Source organism: Lissotriton vulgaris, chromosome 2_1 (assembly GCF_964263255.1).
Source record: "Lissotriton vulgaris chromosome 2_1, aLisVul1.2, whole genome shotgun sequence".
Taxonomy (NCBI): domain Eukaryota; kingdom Metazoa; phylum Chordata; class Amphibia; order Caudata; family Salamandridae; genus Lissotriton; species Lissotriton vulgaris.
Window position 1 is genome coordinate 614,609,978 of NC_141687.1, and position 14,165 is coordinate 614,624,142.

At 44.6% G+C, this 14,165-nt stretch overlaps 1 pseudogene; it reads right to left on the reverse strand.

Annotated features, from left to right (window-relative positions):
* Window positions 1–1,080: 1,080 nt before the first annotated feature.
* LOC147730833 (uncharacterized) lies at window positions 1,081–2,468 on the reverse strand (annotated as a pseudogene).
* Between the last annotated feature and the right edge of the window lie 11,697 nt (window positions 2,469–14,165).

The window sequence follows — 14,165 nt, forward strand, 5'->3', positions numbered from 1 at the left end:
CCATCCCCGGAGTTGGAGGTCGTGCAGTTCTTGCAGCTCTTGCTGTAGTCTACTGAACTCCCTCTTTCTCTCCCTTTCAACCTGCCTGCCCACATTCTTGAAAAAATCCTGGAGCCTGCCTTTGACCCATTCCCACCATTCCTCTGAGGACTCAAATGTGTCTTTCATGGCCTGCCACTGGGTGTATGTCTCCCTCAACACCTCCATCACACCCTCTTTCTCCAGCAGAGAGCTATTCAGTTTCCAAGTGCCTGGACCTGTCAGGAACGTTCCCGTCAGTTCCCCTTAGAAGTGGATAGCTCTGTGGTCAGAGAAATGAACTGTCACCATTGAATGTTGCTTAAGCTTCACTGATTGAGAGGTGAAGATGAAGTCTATGCTGGAGAGTCAAGGAACCGTCAGGGCGACTCCAGGTGAAGTTCCTGGCGTCCGCCCCCATGGTCCCAATGACGTCTGTCAGGGAGGCCTCACCCACCATCTCTCCCAGCAGTCTTGCAGCATCATCCATCCATCCTTCCCCAGCCCTGGCCCCACATCTACCACCTGCTTCTAGAATACAGTTAAAATTCCCACCCATCAAAATTGTTCTTGAGGTGACCAACTGTGGCCTGAGGCACTGAAACAGCTCCCGTCGCTCGCCTAGGTCAGAAGGGGCGTACACGTTGATGAGTCTAACTGGCTCTCCTGCCCACGAGTCGTCGACGACAAGAGTCCTGCCGCCCTCCAGCTCGGTGACTGAGTCCATCGTGAAACGCCTTCCTCTGTCTAAGGTAGCCACTCCTACAGACCTACTGCTGTTCCCCCCAGACCAAAAGGAAGGCCCTAGGGTCCACTGCTGTTCTAGGTGTGTGCATGATGTTGCAAAGGGAATGGATCATTCCTGAATCATGTACACATCACACTCCTGGTTGGCAAGAAAACTCAAAGTACTAGCACATCTGCGCCTGTCTCTAATACTTCTGACATTTACGGAAAATAACGAAATAGCCATCATTCATTCGTTTTTAAGAGTAAACTTAATACTTAAAGACTAATTATCAAGTTAAGGCAATAGGTTACAAATACTATCGACAAGGCTACTTACAGGGCTGGTTCAGCCTCGTGTCGGGTCTCTTGTGCTGGGCCTTCCTGCTCGGCAACTGTTGCTTGCTCTTGCATGATGGCTGCTCCACCCTCTTGGTGGGCTTGGGGTCTGCCTCCTCTGGGGTGACGGGCATGTCTTGCTCTTGGCCCTCGATGGTGGTCTCAACCTCTTCTACTCTTGTTGGCGATGGGGGTGAGGACGCTTCCATGGAGCTTGCCAGCGCCCTCATCTCCTTCAGCACTTCCGTCACTTGCTTGAGTTGCTCATTCGTGGTATCTTGTTCCGGCTGCATTTCTTCTTCTGGATCCTCGAGCGCGGAGTAGGAGTTGTGGGTGCTCACGGGTCTCTTGCTTGTTCCTTCAGAGTCCGTTGAGTGTCTCCTTTTCCTGCGATCCTGTGTTGTCCAGGCACCTTCCTCCGGGCACTCGGTGGCAGTTGTGGTGGGAGACTCACTGTGCTCACCGGGCTCAGGGATGGTATTGTTGGGTGTCTGTGTCTCTGGGACCTTGGCGGTGTCCTGCTTGGGCTTGGGCGCATTCTGGTTGTGGCCCTTCCCTTTCCCAGTCCCCCTCTCCTGCCGCGGGGCTGGGACTGGACGCAGGGTCACTTCTGCCTCCTCCTCCTCTGGTTGGCCTCTCCACTGAGGTTGGGCAGCTTGGGCGTAGGATTTGGCTCTTTTTGGGCAGTCCTTAAAGATATGGCCTACACCCCCACAGAGGTTGCATGGGGTTTTCTCTTTGCAGGTTTTTGTTGTGTGGCCTTCTTTTTTGCAGTTCCTGCATATTTGCGCTGAGCAGAGTTTGCCAGTGTGGCCTGGTTTGCTGCACCTGTTGCATAGTTTGGGCTGCCTAGGGTAGTTCAGGTATCCTGAGTCGCGCCCTAGAGAGAAACTGGAAGGGGGGTGGCGGATTCCATCTGGGGCCAACAGGTCCTCCTTCAGCTTCACCATTGCTGTCCATTTACCATCCCAGATGCCATCACTGTCCAGGTTGTGGGAGGGTTCTTTAGTCACTGTGCAGTGGCGGCGTAGGAAGGTTGTCAGGTCTTGGAAATTGACATGTGGGTTGTAGACGTGCACGGTCATTCTCTTGACCTCCAGCACGAGCTGGCATTCCAGGCTGGAGGCAGAGAAGGGTTTCTCCTCCCGTCGTGACCAGCACATCTGCCAATACCTTCTGCAGATTTGTTCGGACATGAACGTCAGCAGGTAGGTGCCTTTGGGTGCATCCGTCATGATGCACCAGATTTCTGCTACTGTGAACCCCATCTTGGTTACCAGCAGCTCAGTGAATATCTTCCTGCTTAGGTGTGGTGTGGTACCATCTGACTCTACCTTTCTCTGCAGCTTTACGGTGTTGTGGATCCATGGATTCAGAGGTGTCATGCTTCACCATTGGGCCTTGCTCCTCGCCGGGCCGGCGCTGCAATGCTCGACGGGCTCTCCGTTTCTAGGGCTCTTTGTTGGAGATCTTTTTTAGATGCCGTTTGGTGCGTGCGGGAGTGGGGACAGTGAGTGGTTATGTGCACGTGTGAAATGATTTAAAATAGGTCAGGGTCATTCCTAAACTCAATAATTTTAATGGTGAAGGTAGATCCCGCCTAAATAAAAATGAACTGGATGCCCTATGGGGATGTAATGTTTCTAGCAGGGTGTCTCTAGGTTGTGGTCAACATGTTTCGAGCCTAATTGTTCCTAGGAAATCGGTTGGCACTTCATCAGGACCTATGTGGAAAATTGGTGCACAAATGAAGAGATAGGCTCCAAAACTTTTGGGAGGTTGGCTGTTTGTGGGGCCCTAGTAGTCCTGAACCGGGCGTACTTGACACCTTTGGAGAAATGGAAAGATAAAAACAGGCCATGTAGGGTCAATAAACAAGGAAAAAGGGGGGAGGAGAGAGGGACAGCTTAATAGAAACTTCATTAAAAACTACAATGGTTTTCTGGAAAGCCATAGCCCCTGAATTGTGAGACTCTTTGTGAGCTGTAAACATAGAGAGGAGGTGTGTACAGGTAGTGCCAGTATCCCTGGCAATCTGTTGAAATAGTAATCATGAGGTAAATTGTAGAGAGCCCTCTATGTAGATTCATCCTCTTTTATAAAAATTAGTCATAGGTTCTGTGAGTTCTACAGAATGTGTTGTGCTGCAACTGATTGCGAGACACATGGCCTACTATATTTAGAGATAGCATGGTGGAAAAAACGCAGGAGCCACCTCATGACATCAACCATCGGTCGCATGAAAACGGGTAACTGACCCTCTTAAACACAGCGCCTTCTGTGAATACGAAAATGGTAGTAAGTTTAGGATTTTGTCTTAAGTTAGTTCTGTGAATCGGGCCCTAAGTGTGTTCCTTCTATGAGATAAAACAAATGCGAGGATCCTCGCAATCTGGAGGCTGGCACTTTTTACAAATCTAAATATGATCATGTTACTGGCTACGAAGTATGTTTTGACCCATGATTCCATTTAAATGTAGTAGGATAACGCCTCACCGCTACAGATAATATTGTGTTCGTCGGTTTTTATTCACTACAACCGAGCCAGACAAGGAGCATAGTAGCATCTGCGCATCAGCGTTGTGACACTCAGTTACGTGAAGGCATGAAATAACACGTTTTAAATACCTACAACTTACATGAATAAGCTGAGTGATTTATGGCCTCTTATTACACTACATCGACTAGCTAACCAATATCATTATAACGCTGTGTTTAAGAGGGTCAGCTACCCGTTATCATGATACCAATGGTTGATGTCATGAGGTGGCTCCTGAATTTTTTCCACCATGGTATCTCTAAATATAGTAGGCCATGTGTCTCGCACTCAGTTGCAGCACGACACATTCTGTAGAACTCACAGAACCTATGACTAATTTTTATAAAAGAGGATGAATCTACATAGAGGGCTCTCTACAATTTACCTCATGATTACTATTTCAACCGATTGCCAGGGATACTGGCACTACCTGTACACACCTTGTCTCTATATTTACAGCTCAAAAAGAGTCTCACAATTCAGGGGCTTTGGCTTTCCACGTATCCATTGTAGTTTTTAATGAAGTACCTATTAAGCTGTCCCTCTCTCTTTTTTCCTTGTTTATCGACCCTACATGTCCTGTTTTTATCTTTCCATTTCTCCACAGGTGTCAACTACACCTGGTTCAGGACTACTAGGGCCCCACAAACAGGCAACCTCCCAAATTGGAGCCTGTCTCTTCATTTGTGCACCAATTTTCCACACAGGTCCTGATGAAGTGCGAACCGATTCCCTAGGAACAATTTGGAACGAAACATGTCGACCACAACCTAGAGACACCCTGCTAGGAACATTACATCCCCATAGGGCGTCCAGTTCATTTTTATTTAGGCAGAATCTACCATCACCATTAAAATTATTGAGCTTAGGAATGACCCTGACCTATTTTAAATCATTTCACACGTGCACATAACCAGTCACTGTCCCACTCCCACACGCACAGAAACAGCAACTAAAAAAGATCTTGGACAAAGAGCCCCGGAAACGGTGAGCCCGTCAAGCATTGCAGTGCCGGCCCGACGAGGAGCAAGGCCCAATGATGAAGCATGACACCTCTCGGAGTGTGTGAGGACAACATGACAAAAGCATTGCCTTTTCCCCTTCCCCTTTTTCAAACCCTTAGGAACTGCACCCCTCGTGTCCAATACATGCAGGAGCCTTCCCTGAACGTGTACTAAGTCCCGATTTCTGAGCTTTTAAACCCAGCAGTCTCTCTTCAGGTACTGTGAACTTATGTTATTTCAACTCTGCTGGTCACATTGTATATTTTTTCTTTTTCCAAGAGCAAGCGTTCCACCCAGGTACCATTTATATCTTCACTTGAACACATATATTTCAAGACAACTTATTATATATATATATAACTGTACCTGTTTATCTCATTTTTATTACTATCTTTCAACCATTATAATTTCATATATTCTTATATGGCGTCAATGAATTAAATTTTTTGATAACTATGTAGTAGCAATTGACGCTACAGGTGTTTCACCTGCACGTAAAGGGGTCTGTTTTGTATAGTTGTATTGGCCATGCTGCACAAAAAGTATTTGACAATTTACCTCAAGTAAAGTGAATCAGAATCTCAGTTCAGATGCAAACTGAAGACATGGCTGTTCTCCAGCTACTAGCTTCTTATGGTCTCTACCGTTGCTGTCCTCAGCGTCGGGCCACCCCCGTTGGGGGTAGCTGCGCGCTTAATAAATTTCATAAATAAATAAAACCACACGCAGGGTCAGGCGATGATTTGGACCCCTTTAAAGAGGCTTTAGCTCGTTTGACCAAGCAGTATGATGAAGAACCTAGAATCATGCTTGAACGTCATAATTTCTTCAAAAAGAAAACAAATATTGACGAAACGGTAAAAGAATATATTGCAGAACTGAGAATACTTGCATCTACATGTGAATGTGGAGCAAACACAGATTTTGCCATTAAAGATCAATTTGTCTTCAGGTTTTTTTCTCATAAGATCCCAGAAAGACTCTTGAGTTGCAGGAACCCCTCCTTGTCTGAAACTATTGACATAGCGAAGGTAATTGAACGATCCATGGTCTCTTCTAAGGCTATTCATGATGGTCAATTTGTTCATTCTCTTACAACTCAACCTGAGGCCGCCATTTCTACAATTTCAAATATTAACAGTTCTGGAAAATCTATTTTTTTTTAACTTTAGTATGTTACAGATGCGGGTCTAGATCACATATTGGCAACTCTCCTAATTGCCCAGCCATTGGCAAGAAGTGAACTTCATGCAAAAAACATGGCCACTTTCAAGATGTGTGTAGAAGTACCAGAAGACCAATGGAAATTAACAGCATTGACTTCTCTGAGGATGTTCAAGTTGTTTCAGAAAAACTCAGTAACGTTGTTGTGACAATTGAATGTAATTTGATTAGCGATATAGGTACAGCTAAAGGTCCTTGGTGTGATGTTTTAATTGCAGATGTTCCATTCAAAGGTATGGCTGATTCTGGGTCTCCCATCACAATTGTTTCTGATTTTTCTTTTAAAAATGCATTGCATGTTTCTATATCACTTACTCCTACAGATGTCAATCCTAAGGCGCTTGGGGAAACTGAAATTGATATGCTTGGTTACATTAAATCTAAATTGATATGTTCTGGACGTCATGTTTTTACAAACATTTACGTTGCAATCAAGGGCAGAGATATTGTTAGCTGACAGGATCTTGGAAAAATGGGAATTTACGTAAACCCATGGTCTGATAACCGTATTTTTCTTGGTGATTTACCAAAAGGGTAGATTACTGATGATATTTACAGTGTGGATATGTTTTCTATTAATAACCCTTCTTTTTCAGATCTTTCTTCTTTTTTTAATTTGCTTTATTTAAATACCTGGTACAATCAACAATAAATACATTTTACACTGCAATCTGTTAAAATCCAATGTACACAGATTAGAAACTGTAAAATCATACAAGATACAGGCTAGTATATGGCTTTCTAAAAATGGTTAAAAGGTAATTCATTTATACACAGTATTACTACACCAATATCACATTGAGGGAGCAATAATAAATAGCACATAACCTTTAAGGGCCATTAAAAAATAACAGCCTCTTCCACTCAGTTCCATCCATGATATTCAAACATAATCCAATTTATAAACGGGAGTCCCTCCATCCCTTGATTGGGGCCCAGATATTCAGCCCCAGCTCCCTCATCTTCCTGCCTCTTCGGGTATATAAGGAGGATTCAAAATTGTGAATCCCCAGGAGTCTAGCCAACCACATCTGGAAGGAAGGTGCTACAGCATCTTTCCAACCTGCCACTAGCAATATCCAGAGGACCGCCACACATATAAACACGAAGCTTCACCGTTCTTGTTGAGTCCCAGATTGCTATCAGTTCCTATTATCATTAGGGTAGGGGATAGGTTGATCTTACCACCTAGCAGCACCTCCCAGAACTTCTCCATCTCTCCGCGAATTGCGCTTAGTTTATCACATCGACGGAACATATGTAACAGGTTAGCGGCCCTTCCAGACACCTTGGACATTTATCGTCCTCCCTTTTACCCCATTCATATAATTTAGCTGGTGTAAAATACAGGTTGAAAAGGGTGTTATAGTGTTGGGCTCTCAGATTCTTGAAATGGAACAGTTTCCCAGCTAATTGCAATGCTTTGTCTAGATCAACATCCGGATCGCCTAGTTTCATCAACCAGGAGGCTTCAAATTTTCCTGATCATCTTGTATCCTCAATAATAAAGACCTATATACCATTTTAATTTTAGTTCCACCACCTAATAGATACTCAATCATATTAATTCTGCACCCTGGGGAGATCCGTGGTCTAATACCCATCAGAGTTTTATAGATTTGTAAAAATTTGAAGCCTTGTTTAGCCGGGATACCAAATTTCTGCTGAATGTTATCGAAACTCATCAGGTTGTCCCCTCCAAAGATATCCCCTATTCTTCTAACTCCTTGCTGCTCCCACAATCTCCCCATCCTGTCATTACTAAATTGTGGGAAAATGCTGAAATTCCATAGAGGTGTATAGCAGTTAATTTTCGGAATTGCCATTGTTCTTTGTACTAGCTTCCATACCTCCCAGACACTATCTAAAACCTTATATCGCATTTTTTATAATAGCGTCTATCAGTTTTACGCAGCACAAGCCCAAGGGCTTCTATGCCCAGCAACAATTCAAAGATGGATGGCGGTTTCTGATTGCCAAATGGGGTATCAGACGGATTTGTAGCAGAATCAAAAAATATTGCTATCTGGCTTATCAGACAAGCCCATTGATAAAATCTAATATTGTTAATTGCCAACCCTCCCTTTTCCTGTGGAAGAGACAAATATTTCATGGAACGCCTGATTTTACCATACTGCCAGATTAAGTTCATAAATACTGCCTCTATAGATTTTATCAGGCCCTCCTCAATCAAATACGAGATAGAGCGAAAAAATACAGTATTTTGGGGAGCATGGTCATTTTGAGTACATTGGCTCTCCCTATTATAGACAGATGTAAAGCATCTATTCTTTGTAGCTCTGCTGCAATTGATGTTAACAGCGGCGTAAAATTATCTTTTATAATTGTATCTGTTGAGGAACTTATCCTGGCCCCTAAATAGACCTCTGATTCAGAATATTTTACATCATGCCTTCTAATATTATTAGTGCATATTATCTGGATCTGACTTTCGTTCAAAAGGTACCCCGAGCATTGTCCAAATTCCCTGGCAATCCCTGTAAAAACTGTCAAAGCCCTGTCTGGTTCGAAGGTGATTATGGCCAGATCATCAGCGTAGGCCAAAAGGTTGGTCTCAAACCCATTACACATTACTGGCTTAATATCATCACATCCTAGTATTCTCCGTAAAAGCGGATCTATGTACAGGGCAAAAAGAATTGGTGAGCAGGGACATCCCTGTCGTGTCCCCCTAAAGATAAAAACAATTCTGAGCTACCTCTCATTAGCTGAATTCTAGCCTTAGGATCGGAGTACATGGTCTTAACAGCTCTCATTATTTAAGGGCCAAAGCCCCTTCATTCCAATATCTCCCACAAATACTTCCAAGTGACGCGAACAAATACCTTTTCTGCGTCTAGAAGGATCATGGCCATCTGTCCCTCCGTGGTGGCCTGCACATCAAAAAGCATGATGGCCCGCAAAATATGGTCTGTTGTACCTCGACCTGGGATAAACCCATGCTGCCATGGGGAGACCAGACCGCCTATGACCCTTCCCAGCCTTTTAGCCAGAACCTTGGCATAGATCTTAGTGTCCGTATTGATGAGGGATATTGGACGATACGATCCAGGGTTCTCTTTAGGCTTTCCTTTTTTGTGAAACACAATAATATGTGTTTCCTTCCAGGATTCTGGAATTTCACCAGAACAGACTATGCCATTAAATACATTCGTATAAGCTAAATGTCCCGGCAGGAATCATTAACAATATCTACTTCACACTTATCTGTGTCACATCTGTGATCACCCAATTCGGTGTAGCAACCAGAGGGTTTCAAAAGGAACAGTCGAAGTTTGTATCAAAAATATATTATATTTATTTTTTGATTTTCAGTGCATGGAAAACTTGTTTTTTTGATAATCAAGAACTGGCAACGAAAAACTACCAAAACATATGCAACAAATAATATGGTAGTCCACAAACACCTTCAGCATATAATGTGGATACAATACAGGAACCACATACAAATCAATATTTACGCAGTCAAATTCACAAATCCTATTTTAAAGTGAATTGTACAGTGTATTGCATAAAAGGTGTTAGGCGTCGACGTTTCGTCCTTGCTGGTCAGGCAGATCCGTAGGACCATCTTCAGGACAGAAAAGTTGCACAGAAGTATCTAATACAAATATAATAACATAAATGTGCATTAAACCCTAGGGTACAAGAAGACCAATATCCAGCTCATCACAAAAAGTCAATAAAGTGACACTAAACAAAGACCCAGTGAAAATTACTAAGTGAAGAGTGCAAAAAACTGTATATCCACATGCACAAGCGACCAGAAATACCGGCCACATAACCAATCAATTGTCCTACGTCAAAACTAGACTCCATTATTCACCAATCAATGAGAGCAAAAGTGTGCATCTCGAGAGGTAATAACTTGGCTAAAGGCGTGACTACAGTGCTTACACAAGTGCCAAGTGTGCAGTGAACTAGTGAGTTAATCAAACATTACTCACGATGAACACAACACCCAACGGGTCGTTTCTGTAATTAAGCAAAGGCAAGTCAGAACAACCTCTCAGTATCAAGACATGCTACCCCTCCATAGTGCGCTCAAAAATGAAAAGCCAACTTACAGTCTGGAAGTTGCCAAACAATCTAAAAGGCATAATGTATCATGATTAGGAAACTGACATAATGTATCACGAGTACGAAACTAGCAGACAAGTCAACAAACTCCGTGTAGGCAAACAGGAGCTCGAGACAGCAACTCGAAGCACAAAACTTACTTCAGCGGCAGCACAACGCCGGCTCAACAGAGTCCGTGTTTGATCCCCGTGTACAATCGAGGCATCAGTCCATTTCCGCATACAGCGTGATAAAGACGTTGTAGCGCGAGGACATCACCTCCCAAAGACAGGGATTCTTTGCCCTCTTTCCTTTGTGCAGCTGAATATTATGCCTCTTTTGTCCATGGCTATGCTCAGATTGGTGAACCTCTTCGAGCTTTACTTAGGAAAGGTGCTAAATTTTTATGGAATGATGATTTGCAAGATACCTTTAACCAGGTCACGGTTATTATTGAACGGGCCCCCGCCCTACAACCATTTTAAGATGATTGCAGATGTTTCTTAAATGTGGATGCTAGTTTGTCTGGTTTAGGTGCTGTTCTTTGTCAACGGGTGGGAAACTAGGAGCACACCATTGCGTTTGCTTCCAGAACACTACAACCTGCAGAAACACGTTACAGTACAATTGAAAGGGAAGCGCTTGCGTGTGTCTGGGCCATTCAGAAATTTTGATCTTACATTTGGGGGGGAGAATTTGACATTTTTATTGACCATAGACCATTGGTCTACATTCTCACTGGCTCTGGTCCCAATAAGGCCTCTGCAAGATTGATACATTTACTCTCCACATTACAAGAATATCATTTTGTAATCAAACATTTACCTGGGGGCAAAATTTTCAGCGCAAATTGTCTCTAAAATGTCTTTGGAAACTGAAGCGAATGAGTGAGATACTGGTATTTCTGAGTGCGTGGTGGCGGCTATAGATGCTGTGATAGATTGTCCTTCTATTTCTGAGAACGCATGGAAAGAAGAATACGTCAAGGATCACAATCTTAGTAAGGTCAAACAATTCATCATAGAAGGATGGCCAAAAAGTAAAACTCATTCTGGTGACATGAGGAAATTTGCTAATATAGCTGATGAACTATCAATTGCTGATGAGATTGTCATACGTCATGATTTGTTCATTCCTCCTAAGAACTTACCCATGAAAATCATTCAGTTAGCTCATCAAGGTCACCTTAGTATTTCTACAACTTGTCAACGTATTAATGAATTTTATTGGTGGCCTTTCATGGAGGCTCAGGTGAAATCATCCATTGAAATCTGCACAGAATGTCTTCTATCCGATAAAAGATGGAAAACTTTACAAACCCTCTTTACATCCTTTACCTTTTCCAGGTGGTCCTTGGGACAAAGCTGGTATAGATTTTTCGGGGCCATATGAGTTGTTACCTGCACATAACAAATAGTTAATCTTAATGGTGGATGTTCCACTGGTTTTGTGACGGTCCCACCACTGATAACACCATCAAAGTTTTTGAACACATTTTTAAACTTGAGGGCTCTCCCAAACCTATAGTTACTGACAATGGTACCCACTTTGTTTCTCAACGCATGGGCACATTTTTAGATCATTCATGACATTCAACATTTTAAGGTGGCTCTCTATTCCCCCTCTTCCAATGCACTTGTAGAGAGGGGCAACAGACTCATCAAAGAGGGCACTCAAACTGCCATTTCTTCAGGTTTGGATGTTGGGGAATACTTGAAAGAAAAGGTTTGGCCTTACAACACCACTCCCCATTGTACTACCGGAGTTGCACCTTACTTAGGGGTTGAACGGTGCATTCTAGTTTGTTTCCCACATGGTTATCCAGCAAGTCTGATTGCACAACTGAATCGTTGGATGTTATCAAGGCTATGGTAAAAAGTAATCAAGATGCCATGAAAAGTCATCTTGATTACAACAAATGTTTTAGTGGTGAATCTTTGAAACCAGGGGCCTCATTTATGACTTTTTGCCGTAGGGAAGCGCAGCAGGCCTTCCTGCTGCGCATCCCTACGGCAAAAGAAAAGGGCAGAAATGCGCCGTATCTATAAGATACGGCGCATTCCTGTCCTTTTCCCCTGCGCCGGCGCACAATGGGCTGCCTGCCCCAGCGCAGGCACCCTTGCACAATGGTGCAAGGGGGCCTGCGTTGCGGGGAAGATTATTTTTGTACAGGAAGGGAAACCTTTCTGTCCAAAAATAATCACAAGAGGCTTTTCCTCTTTCTATGTGTGCTGTAGAATGCAGCACACATTGAAAAAGGAAATACGAGGAGAAATAAAGATATTTCTCCCTGTTGCGCCTCCCTTACGTCTCCCCTGGGGAGGCGTAAGCTTTTGGCACTGCTTCAGAGTTACGATTTCTCGTAAATCTGGGGCAGTGTCAAAAGGCCATGGATGTTGCTGGGAACACCCCCAGCAACACCCATTGCACGCCCCTTTAACGCAGAACACTGCGTTAAAGGGACTGATATTTATCAGGCAGCAGTACGCCACAAAAACTGGCGTACTGCTGCCTGATAAATACCACGCAGGCTTCTGCGCCACGGAACTTCATGAAAAGTGAAGTTCCGATGGCGCAAGGGGCCTCATAAATGAGGCCCCTGGTGATTGGGTTTTAATTAATAATCCTAAGAAAGTATTGAAAGGCACTTCCACATTTTCTTCACCAATGCAAGTTTGTAAAGTGAGCAAAGGTTCAGCTCTTTTAGTTAACAGAAAATAGGGGAATAAACGGAATTTAGTTCTTCTTTCCAACACACAAGCTGACATTATTATGAATCACTCTGTTCCTAACACTGACCAATTACAATCTTATAGTTGGTTGCAAGATATGGTGGTTTCCAAGCCTCTGGGAAATTCCACCTCGCCTACACCTGTTCTTTTTCCTCCGTGTGGAACACTCTCCCTCATTGCTTCTACAACTGCATTGATAGGTGACAAAAGTGGAGTGGCATGTGACAAAAGTGATGTTCGCACAGGGAGATTAAAGGATTATGTTTTAGACTAACCTATTTCTTTTTCCCTTCACCAGACTTGGCAAAATCTGTGTCTTTACCATTCGCATGTCTGTATTCTCTAATTGCATTTTTCCTTATGTTAGAATTTAGATTGTATTTTGTTTGCTGTTTTTTCATTTCCTCTCATCTGTTAAGGAGGGAGATGTTGTGCTATTGTTCTCATTCTGATGCACGAGACAGACGCATGCAGCCTTCCCATGGAAGGTTCTGCATGCAATCTCCTCGTGCATAAACTTGTTTATGTTTAACAATGTTCCATGCTCCATGTCCATTTGCTGTTTGTGGATTTCCAAGCAACGTTCATTTTCGTGCCTGGTTCCACAGCAGTTGAACACTGTAGTGTTGCGGGCAGTAGGAGCGTACCACTGCCGCACACGCCCCCCTCCCACTGCTTCCACAGGTTTCACCCCTAGAACGAACAGGGGCGGTGGTTTAGCCCTAGCGCGTACGTAAGTACGTGAGGTATGCAATAAAAGCCCGGAGCGCCGGGCGTGGTGAGGTAGTTTGCCGCCACTAACCAAACTGCATGTGTCCTGTGTCTTGTGTACCTAGGCCCGAATCCAGGACACTACACTGGCGACGAGGTGGTCTACGTCCCACCTCCCCTCGTGCACTGGTGCACCACGCTTGCAGCGCCCTGCCCGGCGATCCACAGCTCCGGAGGCCTACCGGCCTGCTCCGCACTGCTCCCAGGTGCCCCACGTGGAGCCCACGGCCTCACCCCTGCCTCCCAGTCGGCGGGAACACAGCCCTCATGGCCACCGTGCCACACCTTGAGCCGTTTGAAGTCTCGGGCCCTCCCCCATCACAGGCCACCCGTTGGAAGAAATGGGTGGAGCGGCTGGAGAACTACTTCATCGCGGCAGACATCGCAGTCGGCCGACGCCGCGCCATGCTGTTACATCTCGGTGGTGAAGCCATCCATGACATCTCCAAGGACATCACGGAAGGCGACCCTCCACACACCTACGCCACCCTCCGCGATGCCATCACCAGGTACTTTGAGCCGTTTGCCAGCGCTGACTATGAACGTTTCCTACTGCTCCAAGCGCGCCAGCTACCAGAAGAGTCCGTCGACGTCTTCTACGCGCGCCTCAAAAAATTGGCTAGCACGTGCACCCTCCCCGATGCGGAAGATGAAATTCGCGCCCAATTCATCCAAGGGTGCGCCTCGCTGAAGTTGCGAGAGAGGGTTCTCGAAACTGACGCCATGTCCATG